The 25,534-nt window shown below is 35.5% G+C and overlaps 1 protein-coding gene across 2 annotated transcripts in view; it reads left to right on the plus strand.

The window, feature by feature from the left end:
* Window positions 1-25,534, plus strand: part of pico (ras-associated and pleckstrin homology domains-containing protein pico) — a 58,156-nt gene that overhangs the window by 9,298 nt on the left and 23,324 nt on the right. For both annotated transcript variants that reach the window (XM_076134341.1, XM_076134343.1), the window contains exon 2: window positions 19,269-19,315. The gene's annotated coding sequence lies outside the window, so the exon portion shown is untranslated. The remainder of the gene's footprint in view (window positions 1-19,268; window positions 19,316-25,534) is intronic.

Below are 25,534 nucleotides of genomic sequence, written 5' to 3' on the forward strand. Positions count from 1 at the left end.
AACCTCGTGAGGCCATGACTCACGCGCCGCTAGCCCTACACATACTCTGAGATCAATAGATCGCGTGCACTCGATCAAAACAATACTTAGTTAATGACGATTTCTTTGAAGAGCAATAACCTCATTAAGTAACGAATAGGAAAAGTGTTTGACAAGACAACGATATATTAGACTCGCGATCGAATCACAAGATTTTTTGAAAATCCTTTCAATTGATTCCACCACTTCCATGTATAGATGTGAAGTACATAAAGTAGAAACTCGTTTCAATAGTATGGACATGGCCGCGCAAAAAATTCAATAAATGCCTTGTGAGCCCCTATCTTTATGCGGAAGTTCCCAGAAGATGTTGTATTTTTATAGGGAACTATTTATAGAGCGTGGCGCGCTCTCGCAATACGCCTCATGTGCTGAGAATGTATGGCGTTTGCTTTGTCACTCGCTCATTTAGTCCTTTTACGAAGTACCCACCAACTGATGCATCGAACAAAAACAACATTCAGGCGTCCAAGTTAATTTTCACGTTTAATTTGTTGTGTTCCTCGTAATAATTGTAGATTAAGTACCCTGTCAAACAAGGTAGTACAAGTTTGCTAAAGTAATCGAGATTATCTATTACTTCGAGCAAATATCCTGACGAAACTGCCCACAAGTAGAAAGTATGTATTTACAATCGTGTTTTGTAAATGATTAGATAGCTTATTAAGTATAGTGAGGCTTGATCGTAGCCTATACGGTTGCGTAATTATTTAATGCAGTGAGCAAGCTCGGATTCGCTAGCTTTTAAGCAATAGGTAGGAAAGTATGAATTAAATTAAGTGTAATAATGAGTGCAGTGGCAGTCGGCCGCGTGCTCAAGGGCGTCGACCGTGGAATGGGGCCAGTCAGATATTCCATGTAGAAGATAACACTGTCTATTTGGAGCCTATATTTACTTAAACTGTTAACGAGGCACACAAGCCACAGAAGACGGTAGCGCACCAAAGTTATCAGCAACCAAAGGAAAAATTACTTAAAGAACGTAATTGAAATCACAAACTACACGTAATTATTGTAGAAGAATGTTCTGGAAGATATTGTTAGTTCGTAGTTGAACTAATGTAGTTGTGTGCAATGAATTGATAAGCAAAAGATTTCCTTTCTGAACTAACGTATAGTACGAACATATGGCGGGTTGTTTATTTATAGTGACGCGACGCCGGCACATGAGTAGTTAGTGGTTATTGTGTCAAACTTAGATGGCACGATGTGCATGTTTTACAATTTTACTAATAGCGTTATATTGTTATCTAGACGTACTCCGTGATTAGGTACATTCTCTGTGCTATTACAGTATTTTGAAAAATTCATGATTAAGTTTTATAACAGAATGCGTAATATAGACATAGTTATTCCAAGAAATAATATTTTGGTGACTCTCTCAATCTACTTATTACAGAAATTCTTACTTTTCTTAAAGCAAAAATGTCTCTTTCAACGGCAAAATATTAAACACAACGACTGAGAAAAAGTTTATAAACAAGAGCTAAGTAAAGAGAACGAATATAAAAGATAATATTTTTCTCAAACAGTGCAGAGGTGGTCGAGATAAGACATTTCATCCCACGGTTTCAGGAATATCACGCCGACAAGCAATGACACCGGGCGTCAGACCGAGACTGAATAAAAATAAATGTACTTTCAAATTAACTTCATGTTTCAATGCTCCTAAACAAAGAAATATAAACAGAAGTAAATAAGATACGGGAATATTTGTTGATATATTTGTTATTAATTAACGGAAATCAATTACATTACATTAGAGATAAGAATCGCTTATTGATGGACTACAAAATAGTTTGTATATGATAAATGGACACGCTTCTTCAATAAATTAGGCTATCTTTGATATGTGAGACTTGTGAGACTTCAAGATTGCGCTTAGACCCGTCTAAGAGTCTAGCTCAGTGCTCATATCACTCATTAACTCCTACATATGACAATATGACACGTATGTTTTCATAAACGTTTTTTTTATCCTCACCCTACCCCTGTTTTCTGAGTACATTAAGCGGTAGTTTATCTATTCAATAGCGTTTTTTATATGAGTTTAAACGCTATTTAATAGATAAACTACCGCTAAATGAACTTCAGAAACCGGGGTTAAGTGTCCCATTACCTCAGTTTTTAATAAAGACCCAAAACAATTTACCGCCAAACTGAATATGTGAAAGAGTATCATTGTACTACTTCTATTGTTACATCGTATTTGCATTTTTTTGCACCTGCAAAACCGGAACTGAAATTGGCACGTACAAAACCGATATCGATTTAAATTTGATTGAAACAGTATCAATATCGTTTTACTTCGGGAACTGGTTATGAAGTCCAATGAAAGGGGTCGACTAGCGCAAAGTGAGCGTGTGTTTCGCAATAGTCTACGGAGTACTAATGTCGGAAGTCTGTCAGGTTATAATGAAAGTTACTTATTTACCATGCCGAGAGCCTTATTAGCCGGCCTGTAATGAGGGAGTGCCGTTAATCGGTAGGATATTGATCGTACTGTTTATGGACGACAGTGTGTATAAAAATAAAATTAGTTAGAGGTAGCTAGATTGATAAAGGTAACTTTATTTTTAAGCCAGGTCGAGTTAATCACCGATTTAGTTCAAAATCCGATTTTGCTAACTGGCTCTAAGTTTAAAGTTGCCTCTGTAGCATGTGGATCTTGATAGTTTAGATAATATTAAGCAAGGAGTAGGTAAAGTTATCAAGCAACTGTTGCATAAGTGCTTTAGTGCTAATTAACTTAAGTTTAATGCCTATCTGGCTTGGGAACTACATATCTAGCTGTTTAGTTAGTCGACTTTATCGCCATTACAATTTCCATTCCATTTAATAATTATTAACTTCAAAGAAATAATAGTCGTAATTAAAAGGCTTCTACTGCGAAAGTACTAGCTATAATTGAAAATCTATAACTGCGACAATCATAACCCAACTAGCACACAAGCTGCTTATACAGTCGTTATACAGCCTGATAGTTGCATAAGAGTCGTTCAAATGCTGTACAATTCTCTATAAGTTGTATACTAGCTATTTAAAAAACCCTTTAACAGCTAGGCGGGACAGTAGCCGTTTAGTAGGAAACTAATGACTTATAGTGATATATGAGCATGTAATTGCATCGCTAGACAGCCTAGGGAAGTATAACTGAGTTAATGGAATCTTCTATAACACCGTTAACTGTATAAGGGGACTTTAGGAGATAAAGGAGTTTAAACGGAGTTATGCGTTGCGCTTATAGCGCTCAAGAGCGTAAATAAGCTTTTTGTAATGCCTTAGGTTCTATAACAGATTTTTTTAGGGCTAGTGTATTACTCATCTATAAAAGAGTTGCGTAGGTCTTTAATAGCGCCTTGAGCGTTATATCAGATATTTATATGGCTTCTGTACGGCAAATAGATGTATAAGGTATCATTCGAAACATTTTTACAGCCATGGGGATTACAGAATTATGTTAAGCACCTAAAGCGCTATAACCGAGTAATATACCTTTATACTAAAGCTTAAAATTATTATCATAATATATTTAGGTGCAGTGGTGGTTCAGTCTGTCAACTGTTTTTAAAGAAAAAATAAAATAAAATAAAATAAAATAAAATAAAATAAAATAAAATAAAATAAAATAAAATAAAATAAAATAAAATAAAATAAAATAAAATAAAATAAAATAAAATAAAATAAAATAAAATAAAATAAAATAAAATAAAATAAAATAAAATAAAATAAAATAAAATAAAATAAAATAAAATAAAATAAAATAAAATAAAATAAAATAAAATAAAATAAAATAAAATAAAATAAAATAAAATAAAATAAAATAAAATAAAATAAAATAAAATAAAATAAAATAAAATAAAATAAAATAAAATAAAATAAAATAAAATAAAATAAAATAAAATAAAAATAAAAAAGATTTTCAAACTATTTTAATATTCAACGACTGACCCCTAAAAGTACGAGTAAAATGCTGGTGTGCGACCAAAACAGTTAATTATTGAAGCACTCCTATGCCACAACTGCAAAACCTTGAGGTCTACAACAGCAAACACTAGAGCCTTTGTACAGCTTAAGGCGCTAGAGCAGATGTAACCAACTCTGAGAGCTGCTTGATCGAGACGCCATTATAGCATTTGGTAAACATATTTTTTGAGGTTATTACGATCTTTTGAAGATCATATAAATCTATAGCCTGGTAACGTTAACATAATTAAAATCATTTTTTTATTACCTATAACCCTAATTAAATTATCTGTAACCCTCAAAGTCTTATTTATGTTCAAAATACAATTTCCAAATCCACATATCTATATAATTTTTGCACTTAAAACTGAATATTTTGAGGGCGCATGAAAATATTGACGATAATATACATATATATTGACAGCAAACTTGAACTCGCACTTTCATATCACGTACACAAAGAAATAAAAGCGATAGACTACTTGTTATTTTAATAATCCAATCCGTAAAAATAAAATGTCTCCTCATTTGTCACTGATGATTCATTTTAAAAAAATATATTTAGTTTACACCATAATAAACCGACTATATTACTAATTTAGAGCGTTAGCATTTATAACCGTTACACAGTAGCGCTAAAATAAGGTAAAGGTGGTATAATCGCGCTGCAAGAGCTTTTTCGAACGCTCGTGGCGCTAACCACCTCTGTACAACAGCTGGTAAGCGCCACAAAGCTGCGAAAAAGCTCTTGTAGCGCGATTATACCACCTTCATCTTATTTTAGCGCTCCTGTATTACTACTATACTACGTACTATTAAAATTACTATTTACGACCACTGTAGATCCAATTTAGAGCTATAAGCTGGACAGTATGGGCCTATTTGACGCTACAAGAGATCTGTAGCCGCTTATAGAACCACTATACTCCTTACTAAGGAGCCTAAGGCGTTATAAAAATCCTTTAACCGGCCATTGTACAGCTTGTTATAGCGCTTGTGTGCTAGTTGGGAAGTGTTAATAAATTATCAGCAATTAATTACAGAAAAGTTTCAAGCTGAAACGAAAGGCGATAAAATATGTATAAATGAGAATGATAACTGTTTTAACTATGAGGGCAATTAATTAAATAATGGATCTTTTGTTGGCAACGTTGAATGCTTCTTTCCATTTAAATTATATTGAATACCTCGTTAATACAATAAAATGATACAAAATGGAATGCAGAAGCATTGGTGTTTATTTATCGGCTGGTTGAATATGCCATTGTGATCGAATATAACAAAGTGATATTCCTTTTGTAATTGATACGCTGTTGGTGTCTTTATAAACTTCGACACTTAAATATTAATTGATAATTGACTGTGCTTAAGAAAATTTTAAATGAATTGATGTGCAAGAAATACTTTAATCTGCCTGAATTATATTCGGGTGTTACTTAAGCAGTTCTTTTCGAAAAGAAATGTACAATCTTGGAACAAGGCAAAAGTGATTTTTACATTGACTATCTATTCACGCAGTTCATGTAATCGGCGGCTTTGGAAATTTTCGTCTTAGCCTAAGTTAACCATGTTCTGATCAAATTTTATAACAATGCAATGGTATTTCGTATTTACACGATTGTTTTTTGTGTTGCACACACAGTATCACACACGGACTAATATTTTGTATATAAACTAGAGCGACAACAGTTTCGGGAATAGTCAAGTCCCAGCAGTCACACAACTACACTAACAAGATAATAACCCTGTGAAGTGATGTAATAATTAAGAAATTAGCGTTATATAATAATTGGAAGTTAAAAAAAGAAAGAAATTGCGTTGTTGGACACAGGCATTGAATCGCTGCCGGCAGCTGAACAGACAATAAGTGATGTAATTGCACACAAATCACCATTGTTTGTCGAAACGCCTTTAATTTAACAATTACAAAGTAAACAAAAATACTCGCAATATTGTGAGGTATTGCGCAACATACAAATAGGAAATTTATCACTGAAGCTTTCTCTTAGGTAATGTTTCGTGTTATGTCAATAGAGTTCAATCATTAAACTTTTGTTTATTGACAGCCACAGATTATTCATCCAAGTATCTGTTGCTCAAACAATCGACATCTACAACTGCTAGCAAGTCAGCCACCGATCTGTGTCGTTCAGTTAATAACTATCAAAGAACATAACCATAAAATGTATATGAGGCGCCAACAAACTTGTAACACTTATTCGGTTTTGAGGTAAAAACTATTGATGTAATTGCATAATATATTTCAAAGAACTATAAAAACCGTGCAATTAACATAAAGCACTCTTATTTATTTAGGTTCAATCGTTAATAAATAATAAAGTGCATTTATTCTATAAAGCGAATGTAACTCGTTTATCTTTTATGGATCAAACTGTGTAACAGCGGGGAGAGCTAATCAATGCGTAGAACAAATAGAAGCTCTTTCCATAATTATTCATAGATCTGTAAATAACCGAGTTTATGTAAATGTAAACATACATTGTTACATTACTTTTTCTTCGAAAACATGATCGAAGCGTTCGCTCATGATATATTTGTGAAGAGGTAGTGTGGGCAGTATAGTCGGTACGGTGCAGCGGCGTGGGAGGACCCGCTCCTCACGGAGGGTGACGGAGGCGCCAGTCGTCTGCGGGCTTTGACTTAGGACGACTGCCCACGGAGAGTTAGCTTCATAGACGTGCATTCGTCTGTATACGTTTGCTGTACGGCTGGTAGATGCATACAAAGCAATCAAATGGAGCGTCAAACGTCAATGTCTCACTTGCTTGCAAACTTCACGGCGCCATCGACAGATTCATAGATCTGTATGCCAGCAACAAGCAGTTCCCGTCGAGCGTGTAATAAAGCTACGTCTCCGTGGACAGCCGGCCTTAACAGAAAGTTAAGCGAGAATAAGCGCCGCCCGTTCAATTATTTATATGGTCTGAGCACACTATATGTACGTATGTACACAATCGAACATTTGACATTGAGTAAAGATGCACTGCCTACGTTAACTGTGCTAGAATTTCTCAATACTTTATTAATAAACTGGTTTTGGTATTGCAGAAGTCAAACGGTAGATAATTCTGTCTTGTTAAATACATATTTGGTACGTCTTTTGATGACAATAGCCTTAAAGGCGACATTGTTAGTAAAGTACAAGTAACCAATATTGGGAGCTTATCCTGCTGAAATCAATAATACAGTAAAATGCTCAATTCTTAAGAATTCCTTAACATATTCTCGTCTAATCGGTTATTGTTTAGATAAACGAACGAGTACGACAGTATACAATTTAACTGCCATTTCAAATACATACTTTAGGATACCACAACCATAGACAAACCGCCAAATTCTTTTTCTTAGAAACAGAAACAAAGAGCCTCATCAATACAACTTTGTTAAAACATCTACAGTAACAGTTACACATACCGTCAAGATATACAATTCTTATGTAATACTTATCTACTATATATTAACATCGATAAGCGTCAATTACACCCTGAACTCTTCATAGAAATACTTAGTATCATCCGGAACAGAGCTGGTTAAAGATAAAATATGGAAACTATTTGAAACACATGCTATTTATAGGAGCCCCACAGTGTCAGTTTTATATCTATGTTAACATTAAGTGTATGTATTTTAAATATCGGTCACGCTTGAAAGAATACGCCACATCTGCCGACATGATTCAATGAACAGCGATCTTAAATAAGGATTTAAAATTTGACTGTATTGTTGATTATATTTGACTAGCTGACTACTCCGCTCATTTTGGTCGTAGCGTGATGATATATACCTATAGCCTTCCTCGATAAATGGGCTATCTAACACTGAAAGAATTTTTCAAATCGGACCAGAAATTCCTGAGATTAGCGCGTTCAAACAAACAAACAAACAAACAAACTCTTCAGCTTTATTATATTAGTATAGATTATATTGTATCAATACGCTTATAGAAACACAATTAGTTTGTAGTAGATTCTAAGTTTCTGTAGTCCAACAACTTAGTAAAGAGGCTTATGTGCAAGGTTCATGTATGGCAGAGGTATACAATATTCAGAAATGAAAGCGTGAATGACCTGAAGGCTAATGCAGCTGACGGTGGCCTGTTTAATGCGACTACTTTATTTAAGAAAAAACACTGATACACACATAATATCACGCTCTTTTCGCATGGGGTTAGGCAGAGACAAAAGAACACCACTTGATACGATACTTACAAACTTCCTTTTACTAAAACTGTAATTATCAATTATAATCTAAATAAATCATCTATGACAAGACTTTCTACTAAGTTGTCGAACTATGGATGAGGGGATCACTAACTATTCGACTCAATTAGCAAATAGCTATCGGCAATATCTATTGAGTAGTCAAAACACTACTTAAAGTAAATCCCAAGCTAAAGTTTCAGTACGAAATAACACAGGCTGCGTCGCGATATTATCTTATTTAATAGATACATATATAAAATTAGGCCTTCCCATACGGTTACTCAAAGACGAGAGAACGTTGGATCCTAACAAACTTAATTTACTTCATTCACATCCATACATTGTCATTTTATGGTAAATCTATACTAATATTATAAAGCTGAAGAGTTTGTTTGTTTGTTTGTTTGAACGCGCTAATCTCAGGAACTACTGGCCCGATTTAAAAATTCTTTCAGTGTTAGATAGCCCATTTATCGAGGAAGGCTATAGGCTATATAACATCACGCTACGGTCATTAGGAGCGGAGTAGCAACGAAAAATGTTACAAAAACGGGGAAAATTTTGACCCATTCTCTTAGGTGACGCAAGCGAAGTTGCGCGGGTCAGCTAGTAATAAATACAGTTATCCAAAACCAAAGTCAAAATCTTAAACTTTATTCAATTACAAATAACATCGATTTTATAGCAAGAAATTTTTCATAAAAAGCACCAAAATTTACGCGTTACATTTATTTAAGGGTATTAGACCGTTAAATGAGATAAAGCCTAAAACAGGCCAACGTTACACGTACGCGTATATAACGTATTTACTCATGTGGTCGGTGGGCTGTAAATCAGCGGCGCACAGTTTGCAAACATGCTCTATCACGGTCCCATCATAGTACGTTATTCTTACGCGTTGTTCATTATCTATCATGTAATATGTTATGTAGATTACATAGATTAACTCATTTAACAACTAGTTTTGCCTTGATCTTCAACGTTGATATCTTGCTGATATCTTTACTGCTATTATAAAGAGACTTTTTACGTTTTGGTATTTTAATTTAGCTAGTGGACTGATTTGATGATCTGTTATCATTTAAAGCTGCATAAAAGAGATAGGCTACATACAAATAAGTATGTATTTTGTATTAAGTATCTACATTTACGTATTAGTACTTGCAAGCTAGTTAAGCCCAGCAAAGCCGCTTATTGCCTAACACAATTACACAATGGCTGGTTAATTCATCATAATAGTCTTGGTCGATAGTTCCCCATAGTAACTGGCTGATTTCCAAGCTTTTCTCTCAAAATATGATGTTCAGGGTAGTTTAGTATTAGGAATCACGAATCAGCTAAAAGGCTATGCAGCATTTGGGTGTTTATATTTCACTAGCTGACTCGCGCAACTTCGCTTGCGTCACATAAGAGAGAATAGGTCAAAATTTTACCCGTTTTTGTAACACTTCGGTACTCTGCTCCTATTGGTCGTAGCGTGACGATATATAGCCTATAGCTCTCCTCGATAAATGGGCTATCTATACCCGAAATAATTTTTCAAATCGATCAAGTAGTTCCTGAGATTAGCGCGTTCAAACAAACAAACCAACACTTCAGCTTTATAATATTAGTATAGATTAGAATAGATTCGTTGTTTGTCTAAATAAGAAATAAAAAGAGGCAGATAGAAAGGATGACTATCCGATTAGTTGAAAGAAACCTGCATAATCTATGAGATCAAAAACATAATCTATGTCGTTGACAATAATCGTTGTTCACAATATTTTGTTCTAGCGATCCGTGTGGGAGGTCTCGTGCTAAGCCGTTGTCGTTTATGGCCTGATGTAATATCAATTTACACGTACATTAAATTTATAATCAACATGCAACAAAAGAAGTATCGTAGCAAATATAGAAGACTATAAAAATATCAATATTTGTTAGTACCTATTGATACAAATATTCTAGTAGGTACCTAATTGGTGGTATTGTTCTACAGATTTGTTTCAGTAATCGCTCCCACTTAAAAGTTCTAAAAATAGCGGGCAATTACGAATGACGGCAAAGATAAAGAAAACATGCAAGCTTAAATACATAGGAGTCGTCAAAGTTTTGCTTTGTTATACTAATAGTTTGTCGTAAAACCAAAGAATAAGTTTTTGTTTCAGAAGAAATGAACGCGTAAAACCACAACATAACACAAAATTTCTCAAGTTTGGGACGTTTAAATACCACCAATTTGTAATACTAGTGGGACTTGGTGCAAGACTGTTGCAGTGTACTGAACTAAGGCGAGGATGGAAATATATATTCATTATAATGTAGTATCGATATAATAATATGTGACCGATATTCAGGCAGTAGGTGTACATTGTATCATCAGAATCTCAAATATCGGCCTCTTTAAATTCGCACGGCCTCGATTTCCGTACACGGCACAGCTTTATAACACTACAGATGAAAACATCGATATATTATGATAACAATACTGGCATAACGTTATGGGACATTGGAGTATTGTTTATTTTTCTGATACGCGTATCTACCTACTCACGGCAATGATATGCCAACTTTATTTGCATTAACGATATACGAGTACTTACGTCGTTTATTTATTGTATTGCTCGCTACTTCGACATATAAAGCTAAACAAAGTTGGTAAATGATATATAGCTACATACTTAATACAGTAGCATTATTTTGTGATTCATTTTAGAGAGCTATATGAAGAAATGTTAGTAATATTGACGCAATTATCGGATGTTGACACTTAACATACCTCGTAAGTAGCTATTACTAACATTTCCATTCCTGCAAGTTTCTATGCAGCAATTACATACGACTATATCCATTACAATTTACACCACCCATTTAAAGCATTTACTTATACAGTAAAGTAAACAGGTGCGAGTAAAAACATTTTAGCTAATGCCCAATAAGATCACCTTCAAACTCTGACAGGTAAAGATTAGCAAAGCATTTAGTATTTTTTTATACAACCGACGAAAAAACACCGTTCAGCTGTCCTCCAACAGATGTCTGTAATCAAAAGAGTGGATTTCATAAAAAATATTGCTTAAGTGCGACCATTTTTAAAGGAAAATAAAACTGTGGTACTTATAAGATATTGTTTATATGTAGTTGTAAAACTGTATACTGTCAGAGATGTTGAACGAGTCAGCAGGTGGTTTGAGCAGTCTGCGGATGTCACACGATCCTGTTACTTTATATCGGAAGAATATAAATTTAGATACGTTGTGGCGGGACGCGGGCGCGGTCGGGGCGCGCTCCTTTATAACAACTAATGTTTTAATGACGATGCGTTGCATTCCCCACACGTGCTACACTCCTGGGACATCCTTCCGGTGGTTTCGGCGCCTAACAATCGCTCAAAACGTGCCTAGACTAGTACAAATCGCATCAATCTATAACGACACTGTCACATATGTCCCAACTTGCTGGAAGACGGAAACAAATACTCACACGTCTACTTACCTTGTACAAACATTGTAAGGAGTTGCACTTTAAGACAGCGCTATAAAAATGTGCATGTCTGCATAAGTTTTATAGCAATAAGAGTGGTTGTATTGGTGTGCGTGAGTGGTACGGAGCACTTATTTGCGTGTGAAGTGCGTGCGCCGGCGCCTGTACGCACAGTGGCGACATCAGTTTTTACTTTATGTTAATAATCGCGAACGCCCGCTCTCAATTGAATCAGCGAGCTAGTATTTGTTACAAGGACGACACACACGAAATAATCGTACGACTACTTTAATTATGTACTGAGAGGTTCATCTGAACACACCTCGGTGGTAATTGTGGTACGGGAAACGTTGCATGTCTGCCTACAGTCGTAGTAATACCACCTCGTGAAGTGAACTACGATCTCTACGACTTTACATAAGGAACGTGCCACGAAGTCTTGATGCTCGTTTTCTACATAGATATACTATCAGATCATGCAATAGGTATATTTATTAAGTAATTCTTATTTTTGTATGTAACTTAGTGGTTACATGACAATTTAATGTGACGTGTCTTGTTTTGTTGAGACATAAAAATGCGTTGGCTGTTAAATACTGCTCGTGTTATTTTATCTTTTTTGAGGGACTATACACCCAACCATACAAAGAAAACGTTAATGAGGTTCTTTTCATAACAGCTTTATAATAAAATATTTTTTTTGAAATTCTTATAAGCTATTGAGTACACTTAAGACTAATTAGGAAAAATAAAAAACGTTTTGTAAGAAGCTTATATCATTGTTTGTTGTTAGAAAAAATGCTTAATTATTTTCCTTCATAAATCAATAAAAGAAATAAAGAGAGGATTATTTATTGACTTATTGTTTAGACAAAATGAGAATATATTAAAATCTTGAGTAAGTAACTTGAAGGAGAAACTATATAAGTGTTCGTATGAGATTGATTAGTGCACACAGTTGATATTGTATCATTCGCAGAATCAGTCGTTCAATTGTTCGCAATGATCTGCCGACGACGCAGTCTACTAGATGCTCTGATAAATAAATTGGTTACATTTGTCACAACACGTCTAAACATTCAGACGAAACAGGTAAGAACTAAAACAGGCCCGTTACGACACCGATGCCGTCATTATTATTCGCAATGAATGATACAAAATGTATAAATATAACAAATGCCTTAATAGTTCTAGGAACAATTGTTGTCGAGGTAACTAATGTTGTTTTACTTGACTTAAATATAAACGGCAAAGTCGTGTGCTCTAGAAGGTTAGTCGTGGTTATCATTTCCAAGAATTATTATCGTGAGAGTCTATGTCCTTTGCAAACACATGCATCTTGCTCTACAATCATAACATGAGTCGGGAGTGATCGTATGACGATCTGCTTTGTTTTATACTGCAGACAAACATACAGGTATTTGAAGCAAATCCTCGTAAAATAATACAAATAAATTACATATCTGGAGGGAAAAATCCTTTTTGTACTAAATGTCGGAAATAAAATCTTAATTTTAACTTTTGCACCTTGTTTTATGTCATAAGGTCATAGGGTAAGTTCGCCCTATCGCGTCCATCACCTAAATCGCGTCCATTTTTCGAACCTGCCTATAAAAATACTTGCAAATAAATGTAATATCACACTGATGAACGTGAATGTTATTACTGTCAATATTTTAATGTGTACGAAGTACGTACACATAGACAAAAGCTCCGAGTGCCTATTTAATCTGAGTAAAAAAAAAGATTAAGTTTGGTTGTTCAACAACGGAGTGCGGACGAGTGGGATTTTAGTAAAAAAATAGTGTGCAGCGGCGCATTTGACGGTAAGTCTCTTTATGTTTTATGTGAAATTGAGGATACATAGATGTTTCGAGACATGAATCATAGCAAAAACTAATTATATTAATTACTAATTTACTTTTTTTTATCTATTTAATAGTTAAAACAGGGTGGACGCGAAGTGCTACACTGAATTTATTAAACTACCACTTTGCGTCCACGATGGACGCGAACTCGTCCATTTACGTTTTAGTTAGTTGTTTATTTTTAAGTGATTAAAATATTAAAATAAATTGGGTTTTCGTTCATTTTTTAATTAAAATTACACAATTGTAATACCCAATTTGCGTCCACATATTAAGATTGTAGAAAAAGTACCAATGATAGATCGAACACGTGGACGCAAACTATTCCTATAGGCTATATAATCTTGTAACAAATCGCGTCCGTTTTTATTAAATAATCGCTCTATTTTTTGTAAAATACTGATATCAGGATAAATATAAATATTTTATTTTATTCAGTATTTTAAATCTAGTAGGTCCAATAAAATGTTTTCTGTGATTATTTTTTCTGTTTAAGATGAGTTCTTTAGAGTCAAACAAGAAGAAGGAAAAGAAAACTAATACAGAAGAAGATTTTAAGTAAGCGCTAAGCGACATTCGAGAGAAAAAGAAATCTGTAAGACAAATGTGTAAAGATTATGGAATTCCCAAGACCACAATATTGGATAAAATCAGTGGGCGTTGACCAGATGGAGTAAAGAAACCGGGATCAGAACCAACGCTAAATGTAGATGGTGAAAAAAAGGTAGTTGAATGGCTTCTCAACATATCCAAATGTGGATTCCCAGTGAAAAAACAGGAATTATTGGATACTGTTCAGAAAATCATTCGAGACGGGGAGATTTAAAATAAATTCAAAGATGACCGCCCAGGTCAAAGTGGATTGAAATTTTTTTGGCCAGAATTATAGAAATATCTCTTAAGAATGCGGAGGGCATTAATAAAGCTAGAGCCCAAGGAACAGAAGAATCAATCAGATTGTGGTTTAGAAAACTTAAATAATATTTGGAAAGTATGAATCAGAAAGATATTTTAAGTGATCCAAAAATAATTTTCAATGGAGACGAAAGCGGTTTTGCTTTCTGTCCAAAAACAGGAAAAGTTTTACGTCCAAGAGATTTTTTTAACAATTATTTTCTTAAATAAATAAATTAATAAAATCTAGTGTTTTTTTTATATTTCCTTTATAATATCACCCCCTCATACCTTTTCTAAGCTGGTGGACGCGAAATAGTCCCAGGGTGGACGCAATTTGGATTTTGTGGACGCAAAGTAGGTGAAATGCCTAATTCTGTGGTTTGCCTTTTCTTAAAAAAAACTCATGATATTACAAACGAAACTGAAAGTTAATATTAAATTAGACTATATAGTCACCACATTACATACATTTTTTCATTGAAACTAGTGCTGCAACATTTTTATTTTCTCCTTCAAACTTGCTAACTGCACTAAATGGACGCGAACAGGCGAAATGACCCTACTTAAACTTAATATTACTAAATTCACAACAATCTTTGTATATTGACTTTAGACAATATTTTACATAAAATTTTACATAAAAGTATTTCATAATAGGCCGTCGCGGCATGAGAATGTAGAGTCGATCCGCTTAGAATTTTAAAGGACGCAAATATGATAAAACTCTCCATATAAAGTATTTTTTTAAGTGACCTTAAGCTTACTGTTATAATAATATTACTACGTATACTCTATATACTAACAGACTCCGATAGCCTTTGACAGCAACGTTAGAACTCGTTATAATCATTGTTTCATTTCAATGACAAAACACAATCGGTGACATAATACGGAACTGATAAAGAGGCTTGCTATTAAATCATAATTTTTTAACTAAACTTCTACAATATTTATGCATAGCTCTTCATATTCGAGTACTTAATCGTTCTTCAAATTAAAAACCATATTACGTTGAAAACTCAAAGAAAAACACATGCAGGCCATAAATTTAAAAAAACGGGGAGTACTTTATGCGTCGTAATATTCCTATACCTGTTCGTTTTTTAAATAAAAAAACGGTTTGCACGAACGTGTGTATCTCAAAGAAATTGAAAAAAAAACGAGTTATCAGTGGCGGTATCTGGGCCGTGCGCAGTACTGATGCAAATAAAGGTGTGAACAGAATTCTATATTGCGATTTGTGGTATAGCCCGCGCCATGTTTTATTATTACTCTTCATAATGTTATGGCTAGGGGTTATTGCGTACTTTATCGCCTTAATTCTAGCGTTATCGGTGTTTTTATAAGCAGCCTGTTATGATATTAGGGTGGAAGTAGGTCATCCTGGGGAATACTTTGTAATATATCTCGTACTTCCACTTTTTTGATAACTTCAAGAGTACATTAATATTCTAGTCTATACTTGGCGTAAACTAATTTCGTTTGATGCCTCGAATGTCTAAAAAGAAAAAGTAGAGTACCTATCATGAACTAAATTAATATTAAAACATACGACATAATAAGAACAGATAGTTAGAAACGTTGATTGCAAAATAATAAGGTGTAGTAATTACAATAATTCTAGCGGTAACTGCAAAACTCAGTATTATTATAATACAATAAGGCTAATTAGAAATAATTTTCGCAGATAATGATATAAGTAGATTATAGATTTTTTTGACAATCTGTTTCATTACTATATAAATATAAGTCTCCTGTAATTTAATATCTGTCTTGCAGACCATCTATCTTGTCGCCCAGGCAGAAAAAATATGTATTGTCGCCATTGACTACCTGGCTACCTACAATAAATCTGAAAAATAAATAAATATGCATATTTTATGATGTAATTTCTAAGTGTTACTCTAAATCAAAAGATGATCTCAAAACTGGATCTAGTTAGTCCGTTCAACCGTTAGAGTTTTCGCAACAGGGTGGGCGGTTGTGGTCACCTACGCATTTTCCAGTTTCGTGATTATAAAACATAGGACTAAATACCTATTATACATAGGGCTATAGGTAGATAATGTCTTATGATGCAAGTAACTCCTACGTGGAGGTGTCAATACCCGATAGCGCTGTTTTCTATCAGCGGATATACGGCTAGCGGTATGATTTCCCAAGCTCTCACGCGTTGTGCCACGGATTTGAAGATAAATAAATTAGTGTTTAATGAATTTCCATTGATCTTTATGAAAAGAGTGTTTTTTTTTGCTGCTGTATGCTGTATAAGGATTATAGTTATCGAAACCATAGAAATGTAATTGTATAGTCCTTTTTGAAATATAAGTATGTCTGTATATACATTGTTTCAAAGATTGCACGTGTCACTCACGTACGGATATTTAAGAAGAGACCAATCTTAAACAATCCGACAACGAAGTAGATTGTATTACAATATTTGAGTCGCGTACGTTTAAGTTTTAACTTTTAATAAATTCCTTTTCTATGTAAAGTTAAGTTACATTGTAATTTTTTCATAAATCATAGATTCCTCGGTGTACCTTCTCCGAAGTTGTGTTGTTTCACAGACATTTTAGAATCTCTGTTGTTTTTTAATGGCTGATTCATTCAGAGAATCCGATTGATGTTCGGAATTTAAATTTATAAAAAAAAATAACAAGGAGCATTGGTAATATACTCACGTTTCTGAACTTTTTGGTCTGGACCTTTAACATAAGTAGGTCAAGAGCCTTACGATTTTATTTACTTGTAACTAGTTTGTTTGTTGTGTGGTGGTCGTGGGCTCTACCGAAATGTCCTCAGCGTCCGTGACACTCCGCCTCTATTGTTTGATATCTCAGTAACGACCCACGCTCACGAATATCGTAACATTCAGTTATAGTGGGCGCTCACACTCATATTTGGTAGTTTTTAACCTTAAAAATGTACTTTTAATACTTTCTAGAAATGTAAGTGTCGTTGGCCGTTTTAAAACACCTTTTTGATCATAAATTATCTTGTCTTTAGAATCGAAAGCTAGGGCTTTCAAACTACACGGTCTTTATATGAGTTACAGTTTTGATTTTTATTGCATAGTATTTACAAAGATACACAGAGAGCTTTCTAACCTATGTTACCTATGCCTTAATTAAAAGTACTTTCCAATATTCCAAGTTTAAAGTGCCTCGAAAAAATCTAACTTAACCTGAACCGATTATGATAAATTTTACAGGTCTATTCTTCTTAAGCATTTTCAAACTAAGGTTCTACTTAAATTTGCTCTCAACTTGTACATAGGTATATCTTGCTTCGGAATTTAGATGTCGATAGTAGAATTAACAGGTCTTTAATATTTTGTAAGTGGTGTCGCAAGTGGGTAGGCAGAGAATTTATGTAGAATACGAAGATTAGCGCGGGCGCAGGTTGTGTAGGCCTGGCATTTCCGTTTTGTAAAACGACCTCGCCTCTATTGTAGGTTTGATACATGAGATTTAACGCAACACAGGATACAAGTATTTTTGTTCGCATCAGTAAATTAATATATCAAACGGATATCCATATCACATACCGGCTGCTTTTGACTTTTAGCCTAAACATTGCGATAAACTTTTTATCTCTAATGTTTTTGCAAGTGTTTTTTGGCGTCTACTAAAAAAAGCTTGACAAAACTGATAAGCTGAGAATTGTAAATAAATATCTACTATATTACTATAGTTATTTCACACGAAGCCTCGTGATTCCTTTGTGAATCCACAACGAACATAAATATGGAGACATGTCGAGTTATATTGTATTTAATAGTATTTGTGCAGTCCACCTTGATGTTTCCTACACCAGATCAAAAAACTGGTCAGACGCTCGGGATGTTTGTGCAGCTTCCCTTAATGGCAATCTCCACTTGTCTTACCATGACGGCGCCTGTGTCCGTGGCTCCGCGCTGCACACTCACTCCGATTTAATTTTATTTTATTCTACACTTTGATCGTATCTCCGTATATTATTTTCCATGTGAATTGCACATACTTGTATGTTTTCATTTTGAAGTGCTCGTAGTTAGTTGCGCTTACGGTAAACTAATTGTGGGTTAAACATCAACATTTCGTAGATGGGTGGCCTCTTAGTGTTATTTGATCTGAACATCTCCGTGCTTAAAAAAGCACGTAAGAAGTCGGTACCAGTTGTTAATAGAGATAGCAGTTATTAAGCCATGTCAAACACCTATTATATTATTATGCATTAGAAAACTTTGACACTTTGTTAAACATTTAAAAATTTAGATGGAGAACATTTCTGTACATCAGAGGCATACAATAGTAACTCCATTTTTTGAAAATATGCTTCTTGCACCATTGAAATCGCAAAAACCAGTTTCCACTTAATATTATACGACATTAAATCCTATTACATCTATGAAAAGAAACATCCAATGTACATAACATAAAATTCATTAATGTCTAACTGGGTATTGGGTAAAGTACCTCAAAAGGTCATAATACTATTTACTTCTAAGCTTTTTTGTTTTATAAGTTAATGTTGAGTTACCTCTGAGGTACAGATTTTAAATTAATCATAACACCAAGAAGTCTCTTTACTTAACTAACATAAGTATTCGACATAAGTATACTGGCAGTCGATATTTTAATAAACTTCAAAGTTTATTTTATTACTTTTAAAGCACGGCGAAATGAGGTTATTATCATTTATAGTATTTCACAGTGCGGACCACCACTTGTTACATCGCAAAACAACGCGCTCTCCTTTACTACTTACTGTCCGTATTTGCAACATTGTATGAAGATTATAATTAAATGTTTCTTTTTGTTTGCAGATCTTACATATTAGGATGCAGCTTCGATGATCGTCTAAAAGAAGCGGGTGAGTAGTTTTCATTTATACAAGTAGGAAATAAATACTGAATAACAGATACACATAATTGAATATAAGTAATCAAGTAATTACCACTTGTTCTAACGGCGAAGGAAAACATAGTGTCGAAACATCGCATAGGTTTTTGAGAGTTCTTTAACAAAGCTACGCACAGGCAATTCTTGACGATACGCAAAGATTTCTCGGCGTAGTGGATTCTAGGTCCTACCCCCTCACTCAATCCGGGAGAAGACCCTAGCCCAGAAGTGGGACAGCAATTGGTTAGAATTTGTATATTGCTTCTATCATTCTAATGTTACAAAACTTATAAGACAGCGCGTTGTTGATATTTGTCCAGAATGTAGGGAGCACGGTGTCACATAAAAACAAAGCTGTAATAGTTAATTAGTATCGTTTAAGTATCGACAGTTAGAATGCACAGGTGAACGAAGGTGCCAGATAGCACCTCACTTGTCACACGTGCACTCGACAAATAACGGATGTATCCTCGTTCTTAATTAATATTCATCAAATAAACTCGAGAAAGTCCTGTTAGCGCGTTTCCACCGGTTATTTGAAAGTCCAATTACGGCACAGGCTTCAGTGCTTTTAGTGCGCATCGTGAATCGGGATTGAATACAAAGCTATTAGGGTGTAGCGAGGTGTGGTCGTCACTCGCCGGAGGGACAGCTGCTGCCTGCGAGCCTCCCCTCAAAGCGATGAGTCTGGTGGCTCAATTTAACCCTGAGTGCTCACTAATTCCATGGGCTCCACTCGCCAGTAAAACATTTTGATGAATCGACACGTCGGACATGCGACTTCCATTTTTGCGTTGGAATTTTTGCAATTTGATCCTTATATTTGCGTCAGTCGCTGCATGTGAGTTTGTCACGTTGCCTCTGCCACGTATGCAGCTCGACATTCTACGAACTAACATTCTTAGATTGAATTACACAAAACATTTCTAGCTATGTGAATGTAATTGGAATCTAGTGATATGTATCCGATCAATAACAAAGTGGAAAACATGTTCCATATGCATGATGTAAGTAATTAAACAGTCCGTAGAAATTAAAAGTTATTGAACAATATTAATGAGCGCTTTGTCCATATAAATAGAAACTTGCAAGCTGTAACCTTCACCGCGTACATAAAGTATAGTGTAGTATTATATCAATGATAATAATGGTATAAAGATCAAGTTCCAAGGAGTAATGCAACCAGTGCTATGCAGTTATGATATAAACGTTCAATACATTAGATACAGAACGCAGCCAATCACGGGCCTCTGTCATAATTATATCTAGCGCCGCTCGTCAACATGGTAAACATAATAAAGCAATGATGTCAACACTACACAAGTACACACTATACATATGTATGTATCATAACTACAAACACACTCTCCTTGACTGTGTACTTGCGGTCTCCAGTCTCCACTGTAGGTACCTACTCCGATGCTCTTGTTGTCTATATTTATAGGCAATTTATTATAAATAAACAATTAAATAACGAATATTATTAGACACAAGTTACTGATACCATGTTTGAATTGCCTATTATTTGACATAAGTTTAGCTAATTGGCGTTAATATACACATTTGTATGCCTAATAACATATATTAAGAGGAGCACACATACCAATTTAAATATGTCAAGTAGATTCATAAATGTCTTAAATGTTTGTCTAGCAATGTTTGATTTTTCTCTTCTGTTTTTTCAAGTATCGCTTAGGCCGACTAACGCGCATGAGCGACGAAATTAACATAGTCATTAATGTCGAGACATATATTTGCTTTCTATAATGTGTTGGAAGTTTTAGTCACGAGCGGCGGGAACTGAACAGATATGTCATGCGTCGCTGTATGCTTAACTGTGCACCGACGCAACACTCGTTTGCATCTTACTGCATTTAGTCGCCTAACGGTGCATTGCCCTTTTTGGGATCGATCGTCCATTTGATTTACTATCTTTCCAACATTTACGTCTACTACCTTATGAGTGTAAATGTGTAATGCGCCGTCACTCTACCGGCTCTGCCGCCCAACCGAGAATAACAGATTTAGTGGTGTGCGACTTCGTCAAATACTATTCATCACCGATGAATGGTGTGCTGATACAACAATCGGATTTAATTCCGCTTAATAATATGCAAACGAAGCGAGCTCACCGGGGCGAGCGGCGACCCGGACGTGCTGGCCATCATTGTCTTGCAATAAAGGAGTCACTCCGTCAAACAATTTGGTGCGTTATGCAAACAGAGGGGAGAAACTGTTTCAGTGAGAGCTCCGCCATCCGGTCTAAATATAACCGGGCGGAGACAGCTGGCGGCGCGGGGGTGCGGGGCGCGGCGCAGGACGTCGACCCGACCAACCCAGACCTTGTGCGCATTGCCGGAAGGAACGATGCCACCGAATTCGCACCATTGTCCTGCTTTGTACATTGTCTTTGTGCTCATTCAATCTAACCTCTGCTCTAGAAGACGCGCCGCCACTCCGATGACGCTCGTTATCTAAACGACCACGTCTTGAGTGGGAACAATTCGTTCCCGACCTCGATTCCCTATTATATAACACGAAATTGACAGGATTCGTAGCGCCGTAGGAAGTGAATTCGCTTGGCACGCCACATCTGACCAGGATAGAGCAATTTAAAACAATATGCGCAAATACGCGGCAGAGGTCCGGTCAGCGCTCACTAGAGGCACTAGAACGTGGCGAGGTATCGCTGCCCGCCTCCCGCTATGGGCACACGGGTTATTGTGCACTGTGCCTACACGCCAAAAACGTTCAACTCGTTAACACTCGATTACGTGCACATGACGTTACAAAATCCATTTGCAGGTCAATAGCACCGTTAGTTGAAGGTCTTGGCCGCTAGCCGCCGAGCGCCGTCTCTTCCCACTCTTACTTCGACACCCACCCTCAACCTCTCTCCTTTATCCACGTGAATACTAACGCTTACATTCACGTCAAACCTCTGAGCCCTTCTATGACCTCGAATCAAACTGTGTGACTTTATTCGATTGTTCACTTTATATTTAGTTACACTAACTTTAAGGGTTATCACCCTATGCGCGATAAATAGAACTCTCTCACACACCTTCTTACTAAAGGTTTCTTATGAACATTATTTTATATTAAACAGTATTTTATAAACATTAAGTAAAAGTTTGCGAATTAGTGTCGAAGAGCTTTTAGACTGGCGGTATTTTTTAGAAACCCAAATAACCCAAGACTATATAACTTCAGAAAAATCGTTTTAGAACCACCGGTACAGAACAAAGGTATTGATTGGGAGGACAATATGCGAGTTCGTTGAAATCCGCTGCAAGAGCTTCACAGATGGTGGTATTCGTGCTTAATTGTTCCTGTATTCAACCACCGACGATATCTAGTTACACTAATATAATTTGATTCCGTCATCTACAACTGTAACTGCGTATAGTCCGACAAATCAGTCGGAATTAGTAGCCCGTGTTCATTCTGGTTTAATGTTCCATATACTTGCACATAATTAGATCTCAGGGCATTGTTATTCTCGGACCGAATCAATCTGGAATGCGTTACATGCACACGTTATGTAGTAAATGAATATGCAGTAGGTAAGTCATAGGTATTCAATGTCGCTTATTAAGTACATAAGTACCATGTGGCGCAAGGCACGGTTTGTACTAAGTATTTACTTAACTGCGTGCGTTATGCAAGGGGAATGTTGAACGTTTCCCTTCATCAACTGTGCGTAAATTATAGGAGAACGCACGGCTCCCGTAATACGTTTAAACGCCAATATAATTCTTCAATCACTTGATGCCAGGCGTTTCAAATTAAATTTCCACTTTCTAAATGTTGTATCCCATTCTAAACATCTAACAATAACATTTCCTTTTAAGTAGTTTAGGGGATAAAGTAGGGGTAAAGGTTGTCTCAATATAGTTTGTATACTGTATAGAAAACCAAGAATTATCTAAATACAATATTTTATCGGTCATGTATTATGCTCAAATGTCTACTGGACTACAGCGATTTACAGAAAACTTTTTCAATATTTTCCTAAAGAATAATGTTACCATGCTTTGTACCACGTATGTTAACAGGTAGTAAGAAATACGAGTGGAGACAAGCTGGTTCAGCGGTGAGCGTATGAGCGTGCACTTCCATGCGGTTAAACGTGTTGTCTATAGATCGCAATCGTTCATGCCGCTCAGGTTGCTATCGTGTCGCCTACGTGCCCGTAACTCGTTTCTTTGCCACACAACCATTACACCGACGTCTGGCCTCGCCAAATTAGAAAATTCTTGCGAAATATACGTAAATGTAAATCTCACTGTATGCATTTTTGGGTTTAAATTTATATATATTTCAAACTTTTTGTCTCAAATACATTTTATGCAATCTAGGTACTCTCTCTACGAGTTTCTAGTATCTTATTTCCTGTACTACAATAAATTATCTACGGCTGAAATAATTAATTGAAAATAATAAATACAAACTTTAAACGGACATTCAAAACTTATCTGTTTACGTACTCTTAATCAGACTACAGTTTTGCCAGTGAACACTTTATCCCCAAGTTCGTCCGATGGATTGGAAAACCTTTTCAAACTTATAACTTGTTTAAATTTAATTCGCTCGAAAAGATCTCGCTGAAGGGAATACGTAGCAAACATCGGTTTCCACTCAGAGAATAATACAGTTGAGCACCGTCTCTCGGACATCGTCTCGTCATTTAATTAGCGTTACGAGTTCAGCCAGATGGATCGTGAATCAATCTAAGAAATCAGATCGGCAGATCTCGACTGGCCGAGCGGTTTTATTGTGAGAAAAGCGAATTTTCCGAGTTGCAGTGGCAGGTGGTGCAGCCGGCGGCACCGATCAATACCCCACCGAGCCCTCCCTCGCCGTCCCCCTCCGCCGCGCCACCCCGCCACCCTCGCTCGTTGCACCAACCACCTACAATAACAGGGGGAAATAAAAATATCACTAGAATTTAGCACGTGTCTTCTGTCTCTTGAATTTTTTTTTTCGAGCTTTGCAAGCGTCTTCCGTTCGATTTCTAGCGTAAAGCTATGGAGATTTGATATCGGATTTCCATACTTTGTTCCAGTTTCTTCTATTATTATTATTAAAAAATAATATTAAAGTATGGAAACATCTACAAAATACTTATTATAAGTCGTATTAATAAATTAGTAGATTTATACATCACAAGCAACGGTTCATAGACATTTGTTTTTTACCGTTTTTAATTTTATAATATAATTATTTACATATGTACTTATTTTATTTTTATAATTATTTTCATTTCTCCATATTTTCTGCAAAGACATTCACGGACGCCCTTACTCCTTTGAAATTACAGAAAGTAACAGTAGGAAACAGTTGTCTTCTATCGGCTAAGGTCTCTTTGCAACAAATATTTATCAACGCAATATGAAACACTGGCTTCAAAAAAGAACAATATCTTTTTACTAACGTATTAAAAACGGTTTAAAAAATATGTTCATATTTTTGTAATAAATAAAAAATATACTATTGGTGCTGTTCAACCGTTAATATAATTTGAATCAGAATTTCATTAATTGTTAACAAAAAATAAAAAAATCCAATTAAGTGCATATTTTCGAACTGATATTGAAACATTCATCTGTGTTCAAGTGCGTTACGCGAGACTGGGTTCATATCTCGTTTGTTTGGTATGTTTTATCCATATTCGTATTATTTGTGGTACATTCAGCAGTATAAACTTATATTTGTATGTACTTGTATGATATGACTGTGTCCGCCGTCTGTGTTTACGAGCCCCATAAGCCCAGAGGCAATAAACACGAAATCAACCCCTGAAATTACGTAACATTTTTTTCAGAGATTACCATACACGTTTGCGTTGCTTGAGTTCACATAAATAATACGTGTAATTCTATTATAATGACATCTCTTTGTTTACAATTTTATTTACTAATTCCGTCCTGAGAATCTACCAAAAAATAAGGCAACGTTAATATGACGGTACTTTGAAAATTTAAGTCTATTTGTCAACTCGTTCGCTTCCAACAAATACTCTAGCAAGCTTGAATGGGCCGTCTGAAGTATTTGATAAATATATAAAAGTCTGTAAAACTCCTTCAATAGCTGGCTGAAATGATAGGTCGGTAATAGTTTAAAGTGCATGTGCAAGTGGTCTACAAACAGGGCACCGCAGGAGGGGTCAGGATCGATGTTCATCATT

The sequence above is a fragment of the Anticarsia gemmatalis genome, chromosome Z, assembly GCF_050436995.1.
Source record: "Anticarsia gemmatalis isolate Benzon Research Colony breed Stoneville strain chromosome Z, ilAntGemm2 primary, whole genome shotgun sequence".
Taxonomy (NCBI): Eukaryota; Metazoa; Arthropoda; class Insecta; order Lepidoptera; family Erebidae; genus Anticarsia; species Anticarsia gemmatalis.